Source organism: Hyaena hyaena, unplaced genomic scaffold, assembly GCF_003009895.1.
Source record: "Hyaena hyaena isolate Hyena2069 unplaced genomic scaffold, ASM300989v1 scaffold_98, whole genome shotgun sequence".
Classification (NCBI taxonomy): domain Eukaryota; kingdom Metazoa; phylum Chordata; class Mammalia; order Carnivora; family Hyaenidae; genus Hyaena; species Hyaena hyaena.
Window position 1 is genome coordinate 949727 of NW_024080730.1, and position 12450 is coordinate 962176.

Consider the following 12450-nt stretch of genomic DNA (forward strand, 5'->3'; position numbering starts at 1 on the left):
CGTGTGGGCTTCAGGTGACAATAATGTATCAATGTTGGTTGGTTGAGTGCAACTAATGTGCCAGACTGACACAGGATGCTCGCAATCCGGAAACTCTGGGGGTGGGGTGGGGGGGCAGACGGGAGCTCTCGTATAATCACTCAAGTTTTCTGCAGATCTCAAACTGTTCTAAAAGAAGTCGAGGGATGCGTGGGTGGCTCAGTCGGTTAAGCGCCCGACTTCGGCTCAGGTCATGATCTCACAGTTCATGGGTTCGAGCCCCGCATTGGGCTCGAGAGGCCGGAGCTGCTTCAGATTCTGTGTCTGTCTCTCTCTGCCCACCCCCCCATGCTCTCTCTCTCTTTCAAAAATAAATAAAATATTAAAAATAAAAAAAAAGAAAGAAAGTCGATTAATTTAAAAAACCAACCAAAGAGAAGATTTGAGTTTGCTGATCAGAAATGCCATTTGTACCCTGCTGGTCTCCCAAATTAGGGTCATGTAAGCTGGGCAGGCCTCGGCTGCTACCTGATGCTGTGTTCCCGGGCAAGTGGGAATACGGAGAGAGAAGAGAGAGCAGCTCTGCAGGGGAAGGCGGAAAGTGGAGATGGGGTAGGGGGAGTGTCCAGACAGAGCGTGGAGAACAGTCACCTTCGTTGCTTTGTCTTTCCAGTCTCCTGTTCCCCACTCTGGGGCGGGCTGGCGGCCCTTCCTGCCTGTGGGTTCCAGAGGATAACATGGTAACGACCTGAGAGGGAGACTGTGGAGATGAGGGGAGGGGGGAGTGGTGTCGGCGTTCCGTGAATATCAGCTCTGACCCAGCCAACGCTGTTCCACCTTAGAGTTGTTCCAATAAAGTTCCTCCCTTGGACCCTACCTGTTTTTACTTTTGATTTTTTTAAATTTATTATTGAGAGACAGAGAGAGACAGAGCGTGAGCAGGGGAGGGGCAGAGAGAGAGGGAGACACAGAATCCCAAAGAGGCTCCAGGCTCTGAGCTGTCAGCACAGAGCCCGACGTGGGACTTGAACTCACAAACTGCGAGCCGAAGTTGGATGCGTAACCGACTGAGCCACCCAGGCGCCCCATGAATTGTTTTAAATTTCTTATAAATAAAAGAGTCTTGCCTAAATGAGGATGCTCAGGAAGGCGGGGCTGCACTGGTTGGCCCTGGGCTACAAGCCCCGGAAACTGGATAGAAGACCCGATCGAGGGGTTCTGGGTCCCGCCGAAAAGGCTTCGGGGGAGTCTATGCAGGCTCCGCAGGGCCGCTCAGTCTTGGCTCTCTTGACACCGGCAGCCAAACAATTCATTGTCACAGGGTCTGTCCTGCAACATCCCAGCCACCGCTGTCCCTGGTCGTGACAAAAATGTCTCCAGACGTGGCCCAACGTCCTCTGGGGACAGCAGGACTCCCACGGAAGAGCCCCTGGCTTAGAGAGGGGCTGGAGTCACCGCCTGTGGCAGAGACAAAGCAGTTCCCGGGGCTGGACCAGAGGCAGGGAGAGGACCCGTGAGATAAAGCGGTCAAAGTATCAGGAAGTGGCCCAGTTCTGGCAAGAAGGTGGCTGAGATCACCTGAAAAGGCCTCTGCTCACACACCCGGAAATGCTGGGTTAAATGCATCCAAGATCATTTCTAATGATTCGCTGAGTTTGCCTGGTTTTAATTAAACCTCGTTTTGTTGGGGTTGGTGTTGGCTTAGGCTCTGTGAGATCTCACACGTGTGTAGGTCTGGGCCTACACCCCCCAGGGAGCGTGTGGGGTGATCTGGTCCCCCCCACCCCCCGAGTTCCTCATGCTGCCTCTTTGGACTCAAGCCGCCCCCAGCCCCTGGCGACCACTGGCCTGTTCTCCATCCTTCTCTAGAACGTCCTGTAAATGGAGTTCTTCAGTGCGTAACCTTTGGAGACTGGCTTGTTTCACTCAGCACAATGCTTTTGAGTCTTTCATGTTCCCGGTGCATTAACAGTTGGTTTCTTTATGTTGCTGGGTGGTGTTCCGGAGTGTGGCTGTTTGTCTGTTTGTCTGTCTGTTCTCCAGTCGAAGGCTGTGTGGGTTGTTTCCAGTTTGCTACGATGCATACTGCTGCTGTAAACATTCACGGCCAGGTTTTGGTGTGGATGGAAGTTTCCGTTTCCTTGGGTAAGCAACCGGAAGTGGCACTGCCGGGCCAAAGGGCATATGTTTGAAGAAACTGCCAAACCACTTTCCAGAGGCTGCGCCATGTTGCATTCCAGCCGTGTGAGCAGCCTAGGCCCCGCCTCCTTGTCCACGCTTGGTACAGCGGTCTTTTTATGTAACCATTCAAAAGGTCTGGGGTGGACTGTCGTGTGTGTGTGTGTGTGTGTGTTAATGTTTATTTATTTTTGAGAGAGAGAACACAAGGGTGGGGGTCAGAGAGAGCTGGGGGCAGGGGAAGTGTCTGCTCAAACCTTTGACCCATTTTTATATTTATTTATTCATTTATTTAATGTTTATATATTTATTTGAGAGACAGCTCTTGCATCCAAGCGAGTGAGGGAGGGACAGAGAAGGAGAGGGGGAGAGGGAACCAGAAGCATGCTCTGCACTGCCAGTACAGAGCCTGACGCAGGGCTTGATCTCATGAACTATGAGATCATGATCTGAGTTGAAATCAAGAGTCAGACACTTAACCGACTGAGCCACCCAGGCACGTCCAACCTTTTACCCATTTTAATTTTTTTATTATTAAAAAAAGTTTTAAGATCATTCATTTATTTTGAGAGAGAGAGAAAGCACATGTATGAGTGGAGGAGGGGCAGAGAGAGAAGGAGAGAGAGAGAGAGAGTCCCAAGCAGCCTCCCCACTGTGACAGTGAAGACACAAAAGAGCCATGACAAAGTAAAATTATTTTTAAAACTAGCATAAAGGGTATATGGCATCCCAGAAAAGTTGCCAGGTATGCGAACAAACGATCAATTATGAAAATGGCAGTGAGGAGGGACGTGCAATCGATTGGAACGGAACCAGAAATAACACAGGTGAGAGAATGGGCAGAGGACAGCAAAGTGGTTGTTATGACTGTATCCGATATGCTAGAGATGGGGGGAAAAGATGAAGAATGTTCAGGGAGACATGGCAAATATTTGTTAAAATACCCAAAGTAAACTTGCAGATGGTAAAGCTAAAATGTCAGGGACGAAGCATACGTGAGGCGGGATTCGCAGCTGATTAGTCATAACAGAGGCAAAGATTAGGGAACGGATATGTCAAAGGACATCCTTTGGGCAGAAGGAAAATATCACCCGAGGGAAACCAGAATGGAATGAAAAGCTTGAAATAAATGCTAACCACACATAAGACGTTTTCTTGTTATTTAGATCTCATTATAAGGTAATTACTGTTTAAACAAAATAGATATATGTATTTTTAAGTTTACTTCTTTTGAGAGAGAGAGAGAGCAGGGGAAGGGGCAGAGAGAAAGGGGGAGAGAGAGAATCCCTGACAGCACAGAGCCTGACACGGGGTTCGATCCCAGGAACCACGAGATCATGACCTGAGCCAAAATCAAGGGTCAGATGCTCAACCAACCGGAGCCACCCAGGCGCCCCTAAACAAAACTATTGACAATATGCCATGGGGTTTATGGAAAAGTAAAATGTATGGTAACAATAGCATAAAGACCAGGAGGGAGGAAATGGAAACACACTATTGTGAGTTTCTTACATTCTATGTGAAGTTGTGTAATCGCACCCGAAGGCAGGCTGTCATAAGTTAAAGATACACATTACAAAGTGAAGTACTGAAATACGAAACCAAAGATTTTTAACTTTATTAGTTACTAGTTAAGCCAAGAGAGGAGATAAAATGGAATTCTAAAAAATATGGAATTCGTATAAAAGAAGGCAGAAAAAAGGTAAAAAGGGAATGAAAAAGAGACAGGACAAACAAAACACAAATAGCGAGATGACAGATTTAAACTTACCCATGTACAGACTCACATTAAATTTAAATGGTCTAAACTTCCCAATCAAAAGGCAGAGATGGGGCACCTGGGTGGCTCAGTCGGTTGAGTGTCCAACTTCGGCTTGGGTCATGATCTCACAGTTCGTGGGTTCGAGCCCCGCGTCAGGCTCCAATACCTCCCTTGGGGCACCTGGGTGACTCAGTCAGTTAAGCGACTGACTTCAGCTCAGGTCATGATCTTGCAGTTCATGAGTTTGAGCCCCGCATCGGGCTCTGTGCTCACAGCTCAGAGCCCAGAGCCTGCTTTGGATTCTGTCTCCCTCTCTCTGCCCCTCCCCTACTTGTGCTGTGTAAATATTTTTAAAAAAATTTTAAATACCCCCCAATATACTACATCCAAGAAACAAACTTTGAATATAAAGCCACAACTAGGTTGAAGGGAAAAAAAAAAAAAGGAAAAAGATATACCATGCTATCACCAGTACATAGAACCCTGGGGAGGTGGTTTTATCAGTATCAAAGTAGGTTTTACGGTAAAGAATGTTACCCGGTATCACTAATTTTATTTCATTGTGGAAAGTAGGTCATTTTATTGAGGGGACATAACATTCCTAAATGTTGGTCTGTCTAATAACAGAGCTTCAAACTACAGGAAGCAAGTGAAAGAAATGTAAGAAAGAATGCACAATTTCAGCTGGAGATTCAATACCTCATTTTCAGTAGTTGATAAAACATGTAGATGGAAAATCGGTACCGATATAGAAGAGTTAAACGTTATCACACGGCTTGACTTTATCGACACTTAGAGGTCACATCACCCGACAACAGCAGAATACATTCTTTTCATGCCCACATGTTAGACCATTTTCTGAGCCATAAAACAAGCCTCAATAAATTTAAAGAGATTCCCTTTATACCAAGTACATTCTCTGATTACAATGGAATTGAATTAGAAATGAGGAACAGAAATAGTTTTGGAAATTCTCCAAATTCCCTAAACAACACACTTACCCATGATAGATGGATCAAAAACTCAGAAGGGAAATTAGAAAGTGCTTTGAACTGAATGAAAATGAAACACAACACATCAAAATGGGTACCTAAAGGGGCCCCTGGGTGGCTCAGTGGGTTGAGCGTCTGACTTTGGCTCAGGTCATGATCTTAACGGCTCATGAGTTCAAGCCCCGCATCGGGCTCTGTGCTGACAGCTTACTCTGAGCCTAGAGCCTGCTTCGGATTCTGTGTCTCCCTCTCTCTCTGCCCCTCCCCTGCTCTCACTGTGTCTCTCTTTCTCAAAAATGAATAAACATTTAAAAAAAAGAAAGAAAGAAGATTAAATTAAACCCAAAATAAGCAGAAGAAAGGAAATACTGAAGATGAAATTGGAAATCAGTGAAATAGAAAACAGAAACAATGGAGAAAAATCAACTAATCCAAGTGGTTTTATGAGATCAATAAGATTTATAAATCTCTAGCTATACAGATCAAGAATAAAGGAGAGAAGGGGGGCCTGGGTGACTCAGTTGGTTAAGCGTCTGACTCTTGATTTTTGGCTCTGGTTGTAATCCCCGGGTTATGGGATTGAGCCCTGCCTGGGACTCACACTGAGTGTGAGATTCTCTCTCTTCTTCTGTCTTTCTCCTCCATTTATTCTCTCTCTCTAAAAAACAATAATAAATAAAATAAAGGAGAGAAGATACAAATCAACAATTTCAGTCATAAAAAAGGTGACTCACTATAGGATTTACATATATTAAAAGAGTAATAAGTAAGAATTATGAACAACATGAACAACATGCTAAAAATTCAATAACTTAGGTAAAGTGGACAAATTCCTTGAAACACACAAGTTAAGCTCACTCAGCCGGGCTGCGTGGGTGGCTCAGTTGGTTAAGTGACCGACTCTTGATTTCCACTCAGGTCTACGTGGGACCCTCCACTGAGACCGCATGGAGCCTGCTTGGGATTCTCTCTGTCTCTCTGTCTCTGTCTCTCTCTCTGTCTCTCTCTGCCCTTCCTCAGCATGCTCTCTCTCTCTCTCTCGAAATAAATAAGTAATCTTTTAAAAAGAAGAAGAAGTAAATAATCCAAGTAACCATACATCTATTAGGTAAATTTAATTTGTAGTTAAAATTCTTTCCACAAATAAACTCCAGGCCCAAATGGCTCTGCTAGTGAATTTGACCAAACATTTAGGGAAGGAAAAAACACACCACTTCTATGCAAAATCTTCCATAAAATTGAAGAGGTGAGAATATTCCTCCTCCTTCTTCTCCTCCTTCTTCTTCTTTGCAAAAATTAAGCTCTTTAATAAGATATGATCTGACCCTACTTGTGAATGAAATAGTACCTGATACATAATATCCAATCAGAATATACTTTTCTTAAACTTGCAATATCCTTCTCATTTTTTAAAATTTACATCCAAGTTAGTTAGCATAAAGTGCAATAATGATTTCAGGAGTAGATTCCTTAATGCCTCTAACCCATGTAGCCCATGAGAATATTTCTTAACTCATTCTTTGAGGCCAGAATTATTCTGATCTTGAAATCAAAACATTACAGGGAAAAACAAATAAACAAACAATAAACCTCTTCAGACACTATCTTCAGGTCAGGAACACATTCTTTTTTTAATTTAAAACTTTGTTTTAACGTTTATTCATTTTTAATCTGTTGGGTTTTTTTTTAATGTTTTATTTATTTCTAGGAGAGAGAGAGGGACACAGCATGAGCAGGGAGGGTCAGAGAGAGAGGGAGACACAGACTGAAACAGGCTCCAGGCTCTGAGCTGGCAGTCAGCACAGAGCCTGACGCGGGGCTGGAACCCACGAACCGTGAGATCATGACCTAAGCGAAAGTCAGACGCTTAACCGACTAAGCCACCCAGGCTCCCCACGTTTATTCATTTTTAAATGTTTATTTATTTTTGAGAGAGACAGAGCGTGAGTGGGGGAGGGGCAGAGACACTGGGAGACACAGAATCGAAGCAGGCTCCAGGCTCCCAGCTGTCAGCACAGAGCCATGTGAGGGGCTTGAACCCACAAACTGAGACGTCATGACCTGAGCCGAAGTCAGATACTTAACCAACTGAGCCCCCCAGGAGCCCCATCATCCAAACATTCTTAACACATTTTCAGTTTAACACATTTCAAATCCAATGATTTATTAAAAGGATAACATATCATGACCAAGTTGTGTTAACTCTAAGCCAACACTAGCTTCACAGTGAGAAATTTAAGAAAATTAATGTAATTTACCATATTAACAAACCAAATGAGAAAACTTAAATTACCATCTCAATAGATGCATAAAGCATTTTACAAAATCCACCATCCATTCCCAATAAACACAGTAAGCAAACTAGGAATAAAAGGGAACTTCCTGGATCTGATTAGGGCATCTATGAAAATCCTGCAGCTAACATCATACATAACTGTCTACTTTAATCATATCTACAGGGCTCCTGGGTGGCTCAGTGGGTTAAGAGGCCAACTTCGACTCAGGTCATGATCTCACAACTCAGAGTCTTGTGAGTTCGAGCCCCGCGTCGGGCTCTGTGCTGACGCCTCAGAGCCGAGAGCCTGCTTCCGATTCTGTGTCTCCCTCTCTCTCTGCCCCTCCCCTGCTCATGCTCTGTCTCTCAAAAATAAATAAACATTTAAATCATATCTATTCAACATTGTACTGGAGTTTCAGGACAACGTAATCAGGCAAGAAAAAGAAATTAATGACATCAGATTGGAAAGGAAGCAGTAAACCTGCCTTTATTCACAAATGACATGATTGTCTGTGTTGAAAATCCAATGAGATCTACAAAAAGGCTGTGAATAAATGAGTTTAGCAAGATAGCAGGATGCAAAAACTGACTGTATTCCTACCTACTCATAACAAGTAATACAATGTGCAATAGCATCGAAAATGAAATAGGAAAAAATGAGATAAAAGATGCATAAGCCTTACACATCAAAAACTACAAAATATTATTGAGGGAAATGAAAGTACACCTGGGTAAGTAGAGACACATACCTTGTTAGTGGGTTGGAAATGTTAATGTTGTTCAGATGTTTGTTTCCCCCCATTGATCTGTAAACTCAAGTTCAATCAAAATCTTAGTAGACTATTTTTATAAACATATTTTTATTTATTTATTTATTTATTAGTTAGTTAGTTAGTTAGTTATGAAAAGGCTTCTGGGTTTTTTTTAAAGTTTATTTCTTTATTTTTTGAGAGAGAGAGAGCAAGCAGGGGAGGAGGAGAGAGACAGGGAAACACAGCATCCCAAGTAGCCTTTGCATCCTCAGTGTGGAAGCCGGTGCGGGGCTTGAACTCATGAACCATGAGATCAGGACCTGAGTTGAAACCAAGAGTCAGACATTTAACCAACTGAGCCACCCAGGTGCCCCTTGAAATTCTTAAATTAACAGATGTGTCCTTCTTTCTGAAGAACTCCAGACTCAGCTCAAATATTAATATTTATCTCCCCTCCTCTGAAAATGTTTACAATTTTTTTTTAAAGTTTATTTATTTTGAGAGAGAGAGAGAGCACGCACATGTGCAAGCACACCAGTTGGGGAGGGGTAGAGAGGGAGAACCCCAAGCAGGCTCTGCACTGTCAGTGCAGAGCATCACACAGGGCTCACTCATGAACTGTGAGGTCGTGACCTGAGGTGAAGTCAACAGTTGGATGCTTAACCGCCTGAGCTACCTAGGCACCCTGATGTTTACAACTCTTGAGCCATTTTTTGGTTAATTTTTAAATGCATTTTCTTCATAAAAAAAAAAAGAAGAAAAAGAAATAAATAAATGCATTTCTTCCAAAAAAGTAAAAATTTACCTCTTTATTTTTCCTTACGTTCTGCAAAGAATGCTTGTCCTTTGCCTTCTATTAAGAATTCAGTGCATCTTTTTCCAGAACTTTCCCCATTCTTTCACATATGTGTGTGTGTGTGTGTGTGTGTGTGTGTGTGTGTTAAGAAGTGACATAATACTACAGCAGTGTGGCGGACAGAGTAAGGTGGCCTTGGTTGTCCCAGCTTCCCGATATTCGCGACCTTGTGCAATCCCCTCCCCTTGAGTGTGGAGTGTGGGAAGGACCTGTGACTTGCTTCCTGTAACCAATACAATGCAACAAGTGACAAGATGTGTGGTAGCAGGCTAGTGATTATAGTACGCACAATTGCGATGTTACACAAAACAGCAGCGTAGGAAGCCCTAGGAGTTGATCCTCCCACGGAAGCAATGATGAGCAGGAAAGTGTTGAACCAGCCATTGGGAATCTCTGAAACCTAATCGGACGCTTGTAACCATCAGAGGAATGCTCACAGAAGAGAGAAGCTGCTATTCTTCGGTCAGACAGAAGTGTGCATGACCCGTCTAGCACCTGGTTCCTCAGTCCTGCCACGGCTAGGGGGGAGGGTGGGGTCCCGTGTTGCTGGAGTGGCTGGCTTCGGCTAGGGTGGTCGGTACTGTCCTTGTTCTTCACCTATTTGGGGTTGTACTTGGGTTGGCATGACAGTGGCTTTGGGGGTGAGTGCAGATGTTTGCCTTGGTTTCAGACCTCTCAGTGTAGAAGCTGAGATTCCCTGGCAGGATCTATGGGGAGATTTAAAGAGACAAAAAGAGAAAAAAAAAAAACCTGTGTGTGTGTGTGTGTGTGTGTGTGTCAGACGTTTAAAAAATCTTTGTCAGGTCACTGGCTGACCATAGATTTAATGGAACAGAAACTTCCCTGACCATGCACAATAAGGAACACACACTTTGCAAGAATAGTTTGGAAGAGTCACAAATGCCAAGCCTCAACTAGCAAACGCCAGCAATCCCTGAGGGGTGGCAGCATCAGATTTACAGAGTTATTTCATTAGCGTAGTCACAACATCCATGTCTCAACTAAAATTAGAAAACATACAAAAAAACAGGAAAACGTGGCCCATTCACAGGAATAACATTTTGACAGGTGACGTCCCCTAGGAAGCCTAGACACTGGCATTGCCGGTCAAGAACATGAAATCGATTCTTCTTAAGTATGCTCAATGAGTGAAAGGGACTAATGGACAAAGAACAACAAAAAAAAAAAAATCAGGAAAATGATGTTTGAAGAAAATGAAAATATCAGTTAAGAGACAGAAGACACAAAAAGCAATGAAATAGAAATTCTGGAGCTGAAAAGTATAAGAACTGAAATGAAAACTTCACCAGAGGGGCTCAAAAGCAGATGTGGGCAGGCAGAAGAAAAGAATCAATGAATGTAAAGATAAGACAAAAGAAACTCTACAGTCTGATGGGCAGAAAGAAAAAAGAATTAATAAAAATGAGCAGAACCGGGGCACCTGGGTGGCTCCATTGGTTAAGCGTCTGACTTTGGCTCAAGTCATGATCTCACGGTTCATGAGTTGAAGCCCCACATCAGGCTCTGTGCTCACAGCTCAGAGCCTGGAGCCTGCTTCCGATTCTGGGTCTCCCTCTCTCTCTATGTCCCTCCTCTGCTTATCTGTCTCTCTCAAAAAAATAAACAAACATTAAAAATTAAAAAAAAAATGACCAGAACCTACGGGGCCTGTAGGACACTACCAAGCACATGAATATATGCACTATAGGAGTCTAAGGAGAAGAGAGAGGAAGGAGCAGAAAAGTATTTGAGGATATAATGGCTGAAAATGCTGTCAATCTGAAGAAGACATGGATATACATATCTAAGAAGCTCAACAAATCCCAAGCAGCATAAACTAAAGAGATCCACACTCAGACACATTAAATTGTCCACATGAAATTGTCAGAATCTAAAGACAGAGAACTTTGAAAGCAGCAAGTGTGCAGCAATTTACCACATACAAGGAATCCTCAAAAAGATAGCCACCTGGTTTCTCCTCAGAAACTACAGAATCCAGAAGGCAGTGAGATGACATATGTGAAGTCCTGAAAGAAAAATAACTCAATCAAGAATTCTATACCCAGCAAAACTCTCCTCCTTCAAGAATGAAAGAGAAATTCAGATATTTCCAGGTAAACAATAGCTGACAGAGTTTATTGCCAGTGGAACGTCTCTACAAGAAATGCTAAAGGGAGTCCTTCAGGCTTAATTGAAAGAACACCAGACTGTTCTTAAAACCACAAAGAACATCAGTAAATGTAACGTAGGTAAATACAGAGGCCAGTGTTATTGTATTTTCAATTTGTAACTCATCTTTTTTTCATATATGATTTAAAAGACGAGTGCATAACACAATAATTGTAAATCTATTTTAATGAGCAATATATGAAGATGTAATCTGTGGCAATAACATACAGAAGAAGGGACAGGGCAGAATGTTGATATACTGTTGAAACAAAGTTGGTATTATTCAGACTAGGTTGTTATGAGGCTAAGAAGTTAATTGTAATTCCCAAAGTAACTACTGAGAAAATAACTACAAAAATACAGAAAAGGAAAGAGGAAGGGAATCAAAATAGCCTTCTATGAAAAATCAACTAAATATGAAAAGAGGCAGTAATGGGAAAATTGAAGAGCAGGAAGACATAAAACAGAAAACAAATAGCTAAATGGCACAGTAAATCCTTCCTTATAAGTAATTACTTTAAATGTAAATGGCTTACATTCTCCAACTAAAAGGGAGAGATGGGAAGATTGGGTATCAGTATATGATCTGTCTATATGCTGTCTATAAGAGACTCACTTCAGATACAAAGACACAGAGAAGTTAAAGTAAAAGGATGGAAAAAGATATTCCACACAAATAGTAATCTAGAGAGAGCTGATTATATTATTTTCAGACACAATAGACTGTAAGGCAAAAAGGTTATAAGAGATAATAAGGACATTACATATTGATAAAAAATTCAATCCAGCAAGAAGATCTAGTGCTTATAAACATATACCTACCTAACAAAGGAGCCCTAAAATATATATGAAGCAAAAATGGACAGAACTGAAAGCAATATAGACAGCTCTACCAAACAGTGGGAGATTTCAATACCTCACTTTCAATAAAGGATAGAACAATGAAAGGTAAGACCAATAAGGAAGACTTGAACAACATTATAAACCAACTGGACATAGCAGAGATAATAGAGAACACTCTACCTGAAAACAGCTGAATGCATGTTCTTCTCAAGTTCACGTGGAACATTCTTCAGGACAGATCACATGTTGGGCCGCAAAACAAGTCTTAATAAATCAAAAGACTGAAACGATGCAAAGTATGTTTTTTTCTGATCACAAGGGAATGAGAGTGACAATCAAAAACAAAAAGAAAATTGGAAGATTCACAAATATGTGGAACTCAGACAACACACTTCCTTTTTTTAAAAAAAAAATATTTGTTTATTTATTGGGGGGGCGAATTGGAGAAGGGGCAGAGAAAGAGGGAGAGCGAGAATCCCAAGCAGGCTCCAAGCTGTCAGCATAGAGCCTGATGCAGGGCTCCAGCTTACAAACCGTGAGATCACGACCTGAGCCAAAATCAAGAGTTGGACGCTTAACCAACTGAGCTCCCCAGGGGCTCAAGCAATACCCTCTTAAACAATCAATCAGACAAAGAAGCA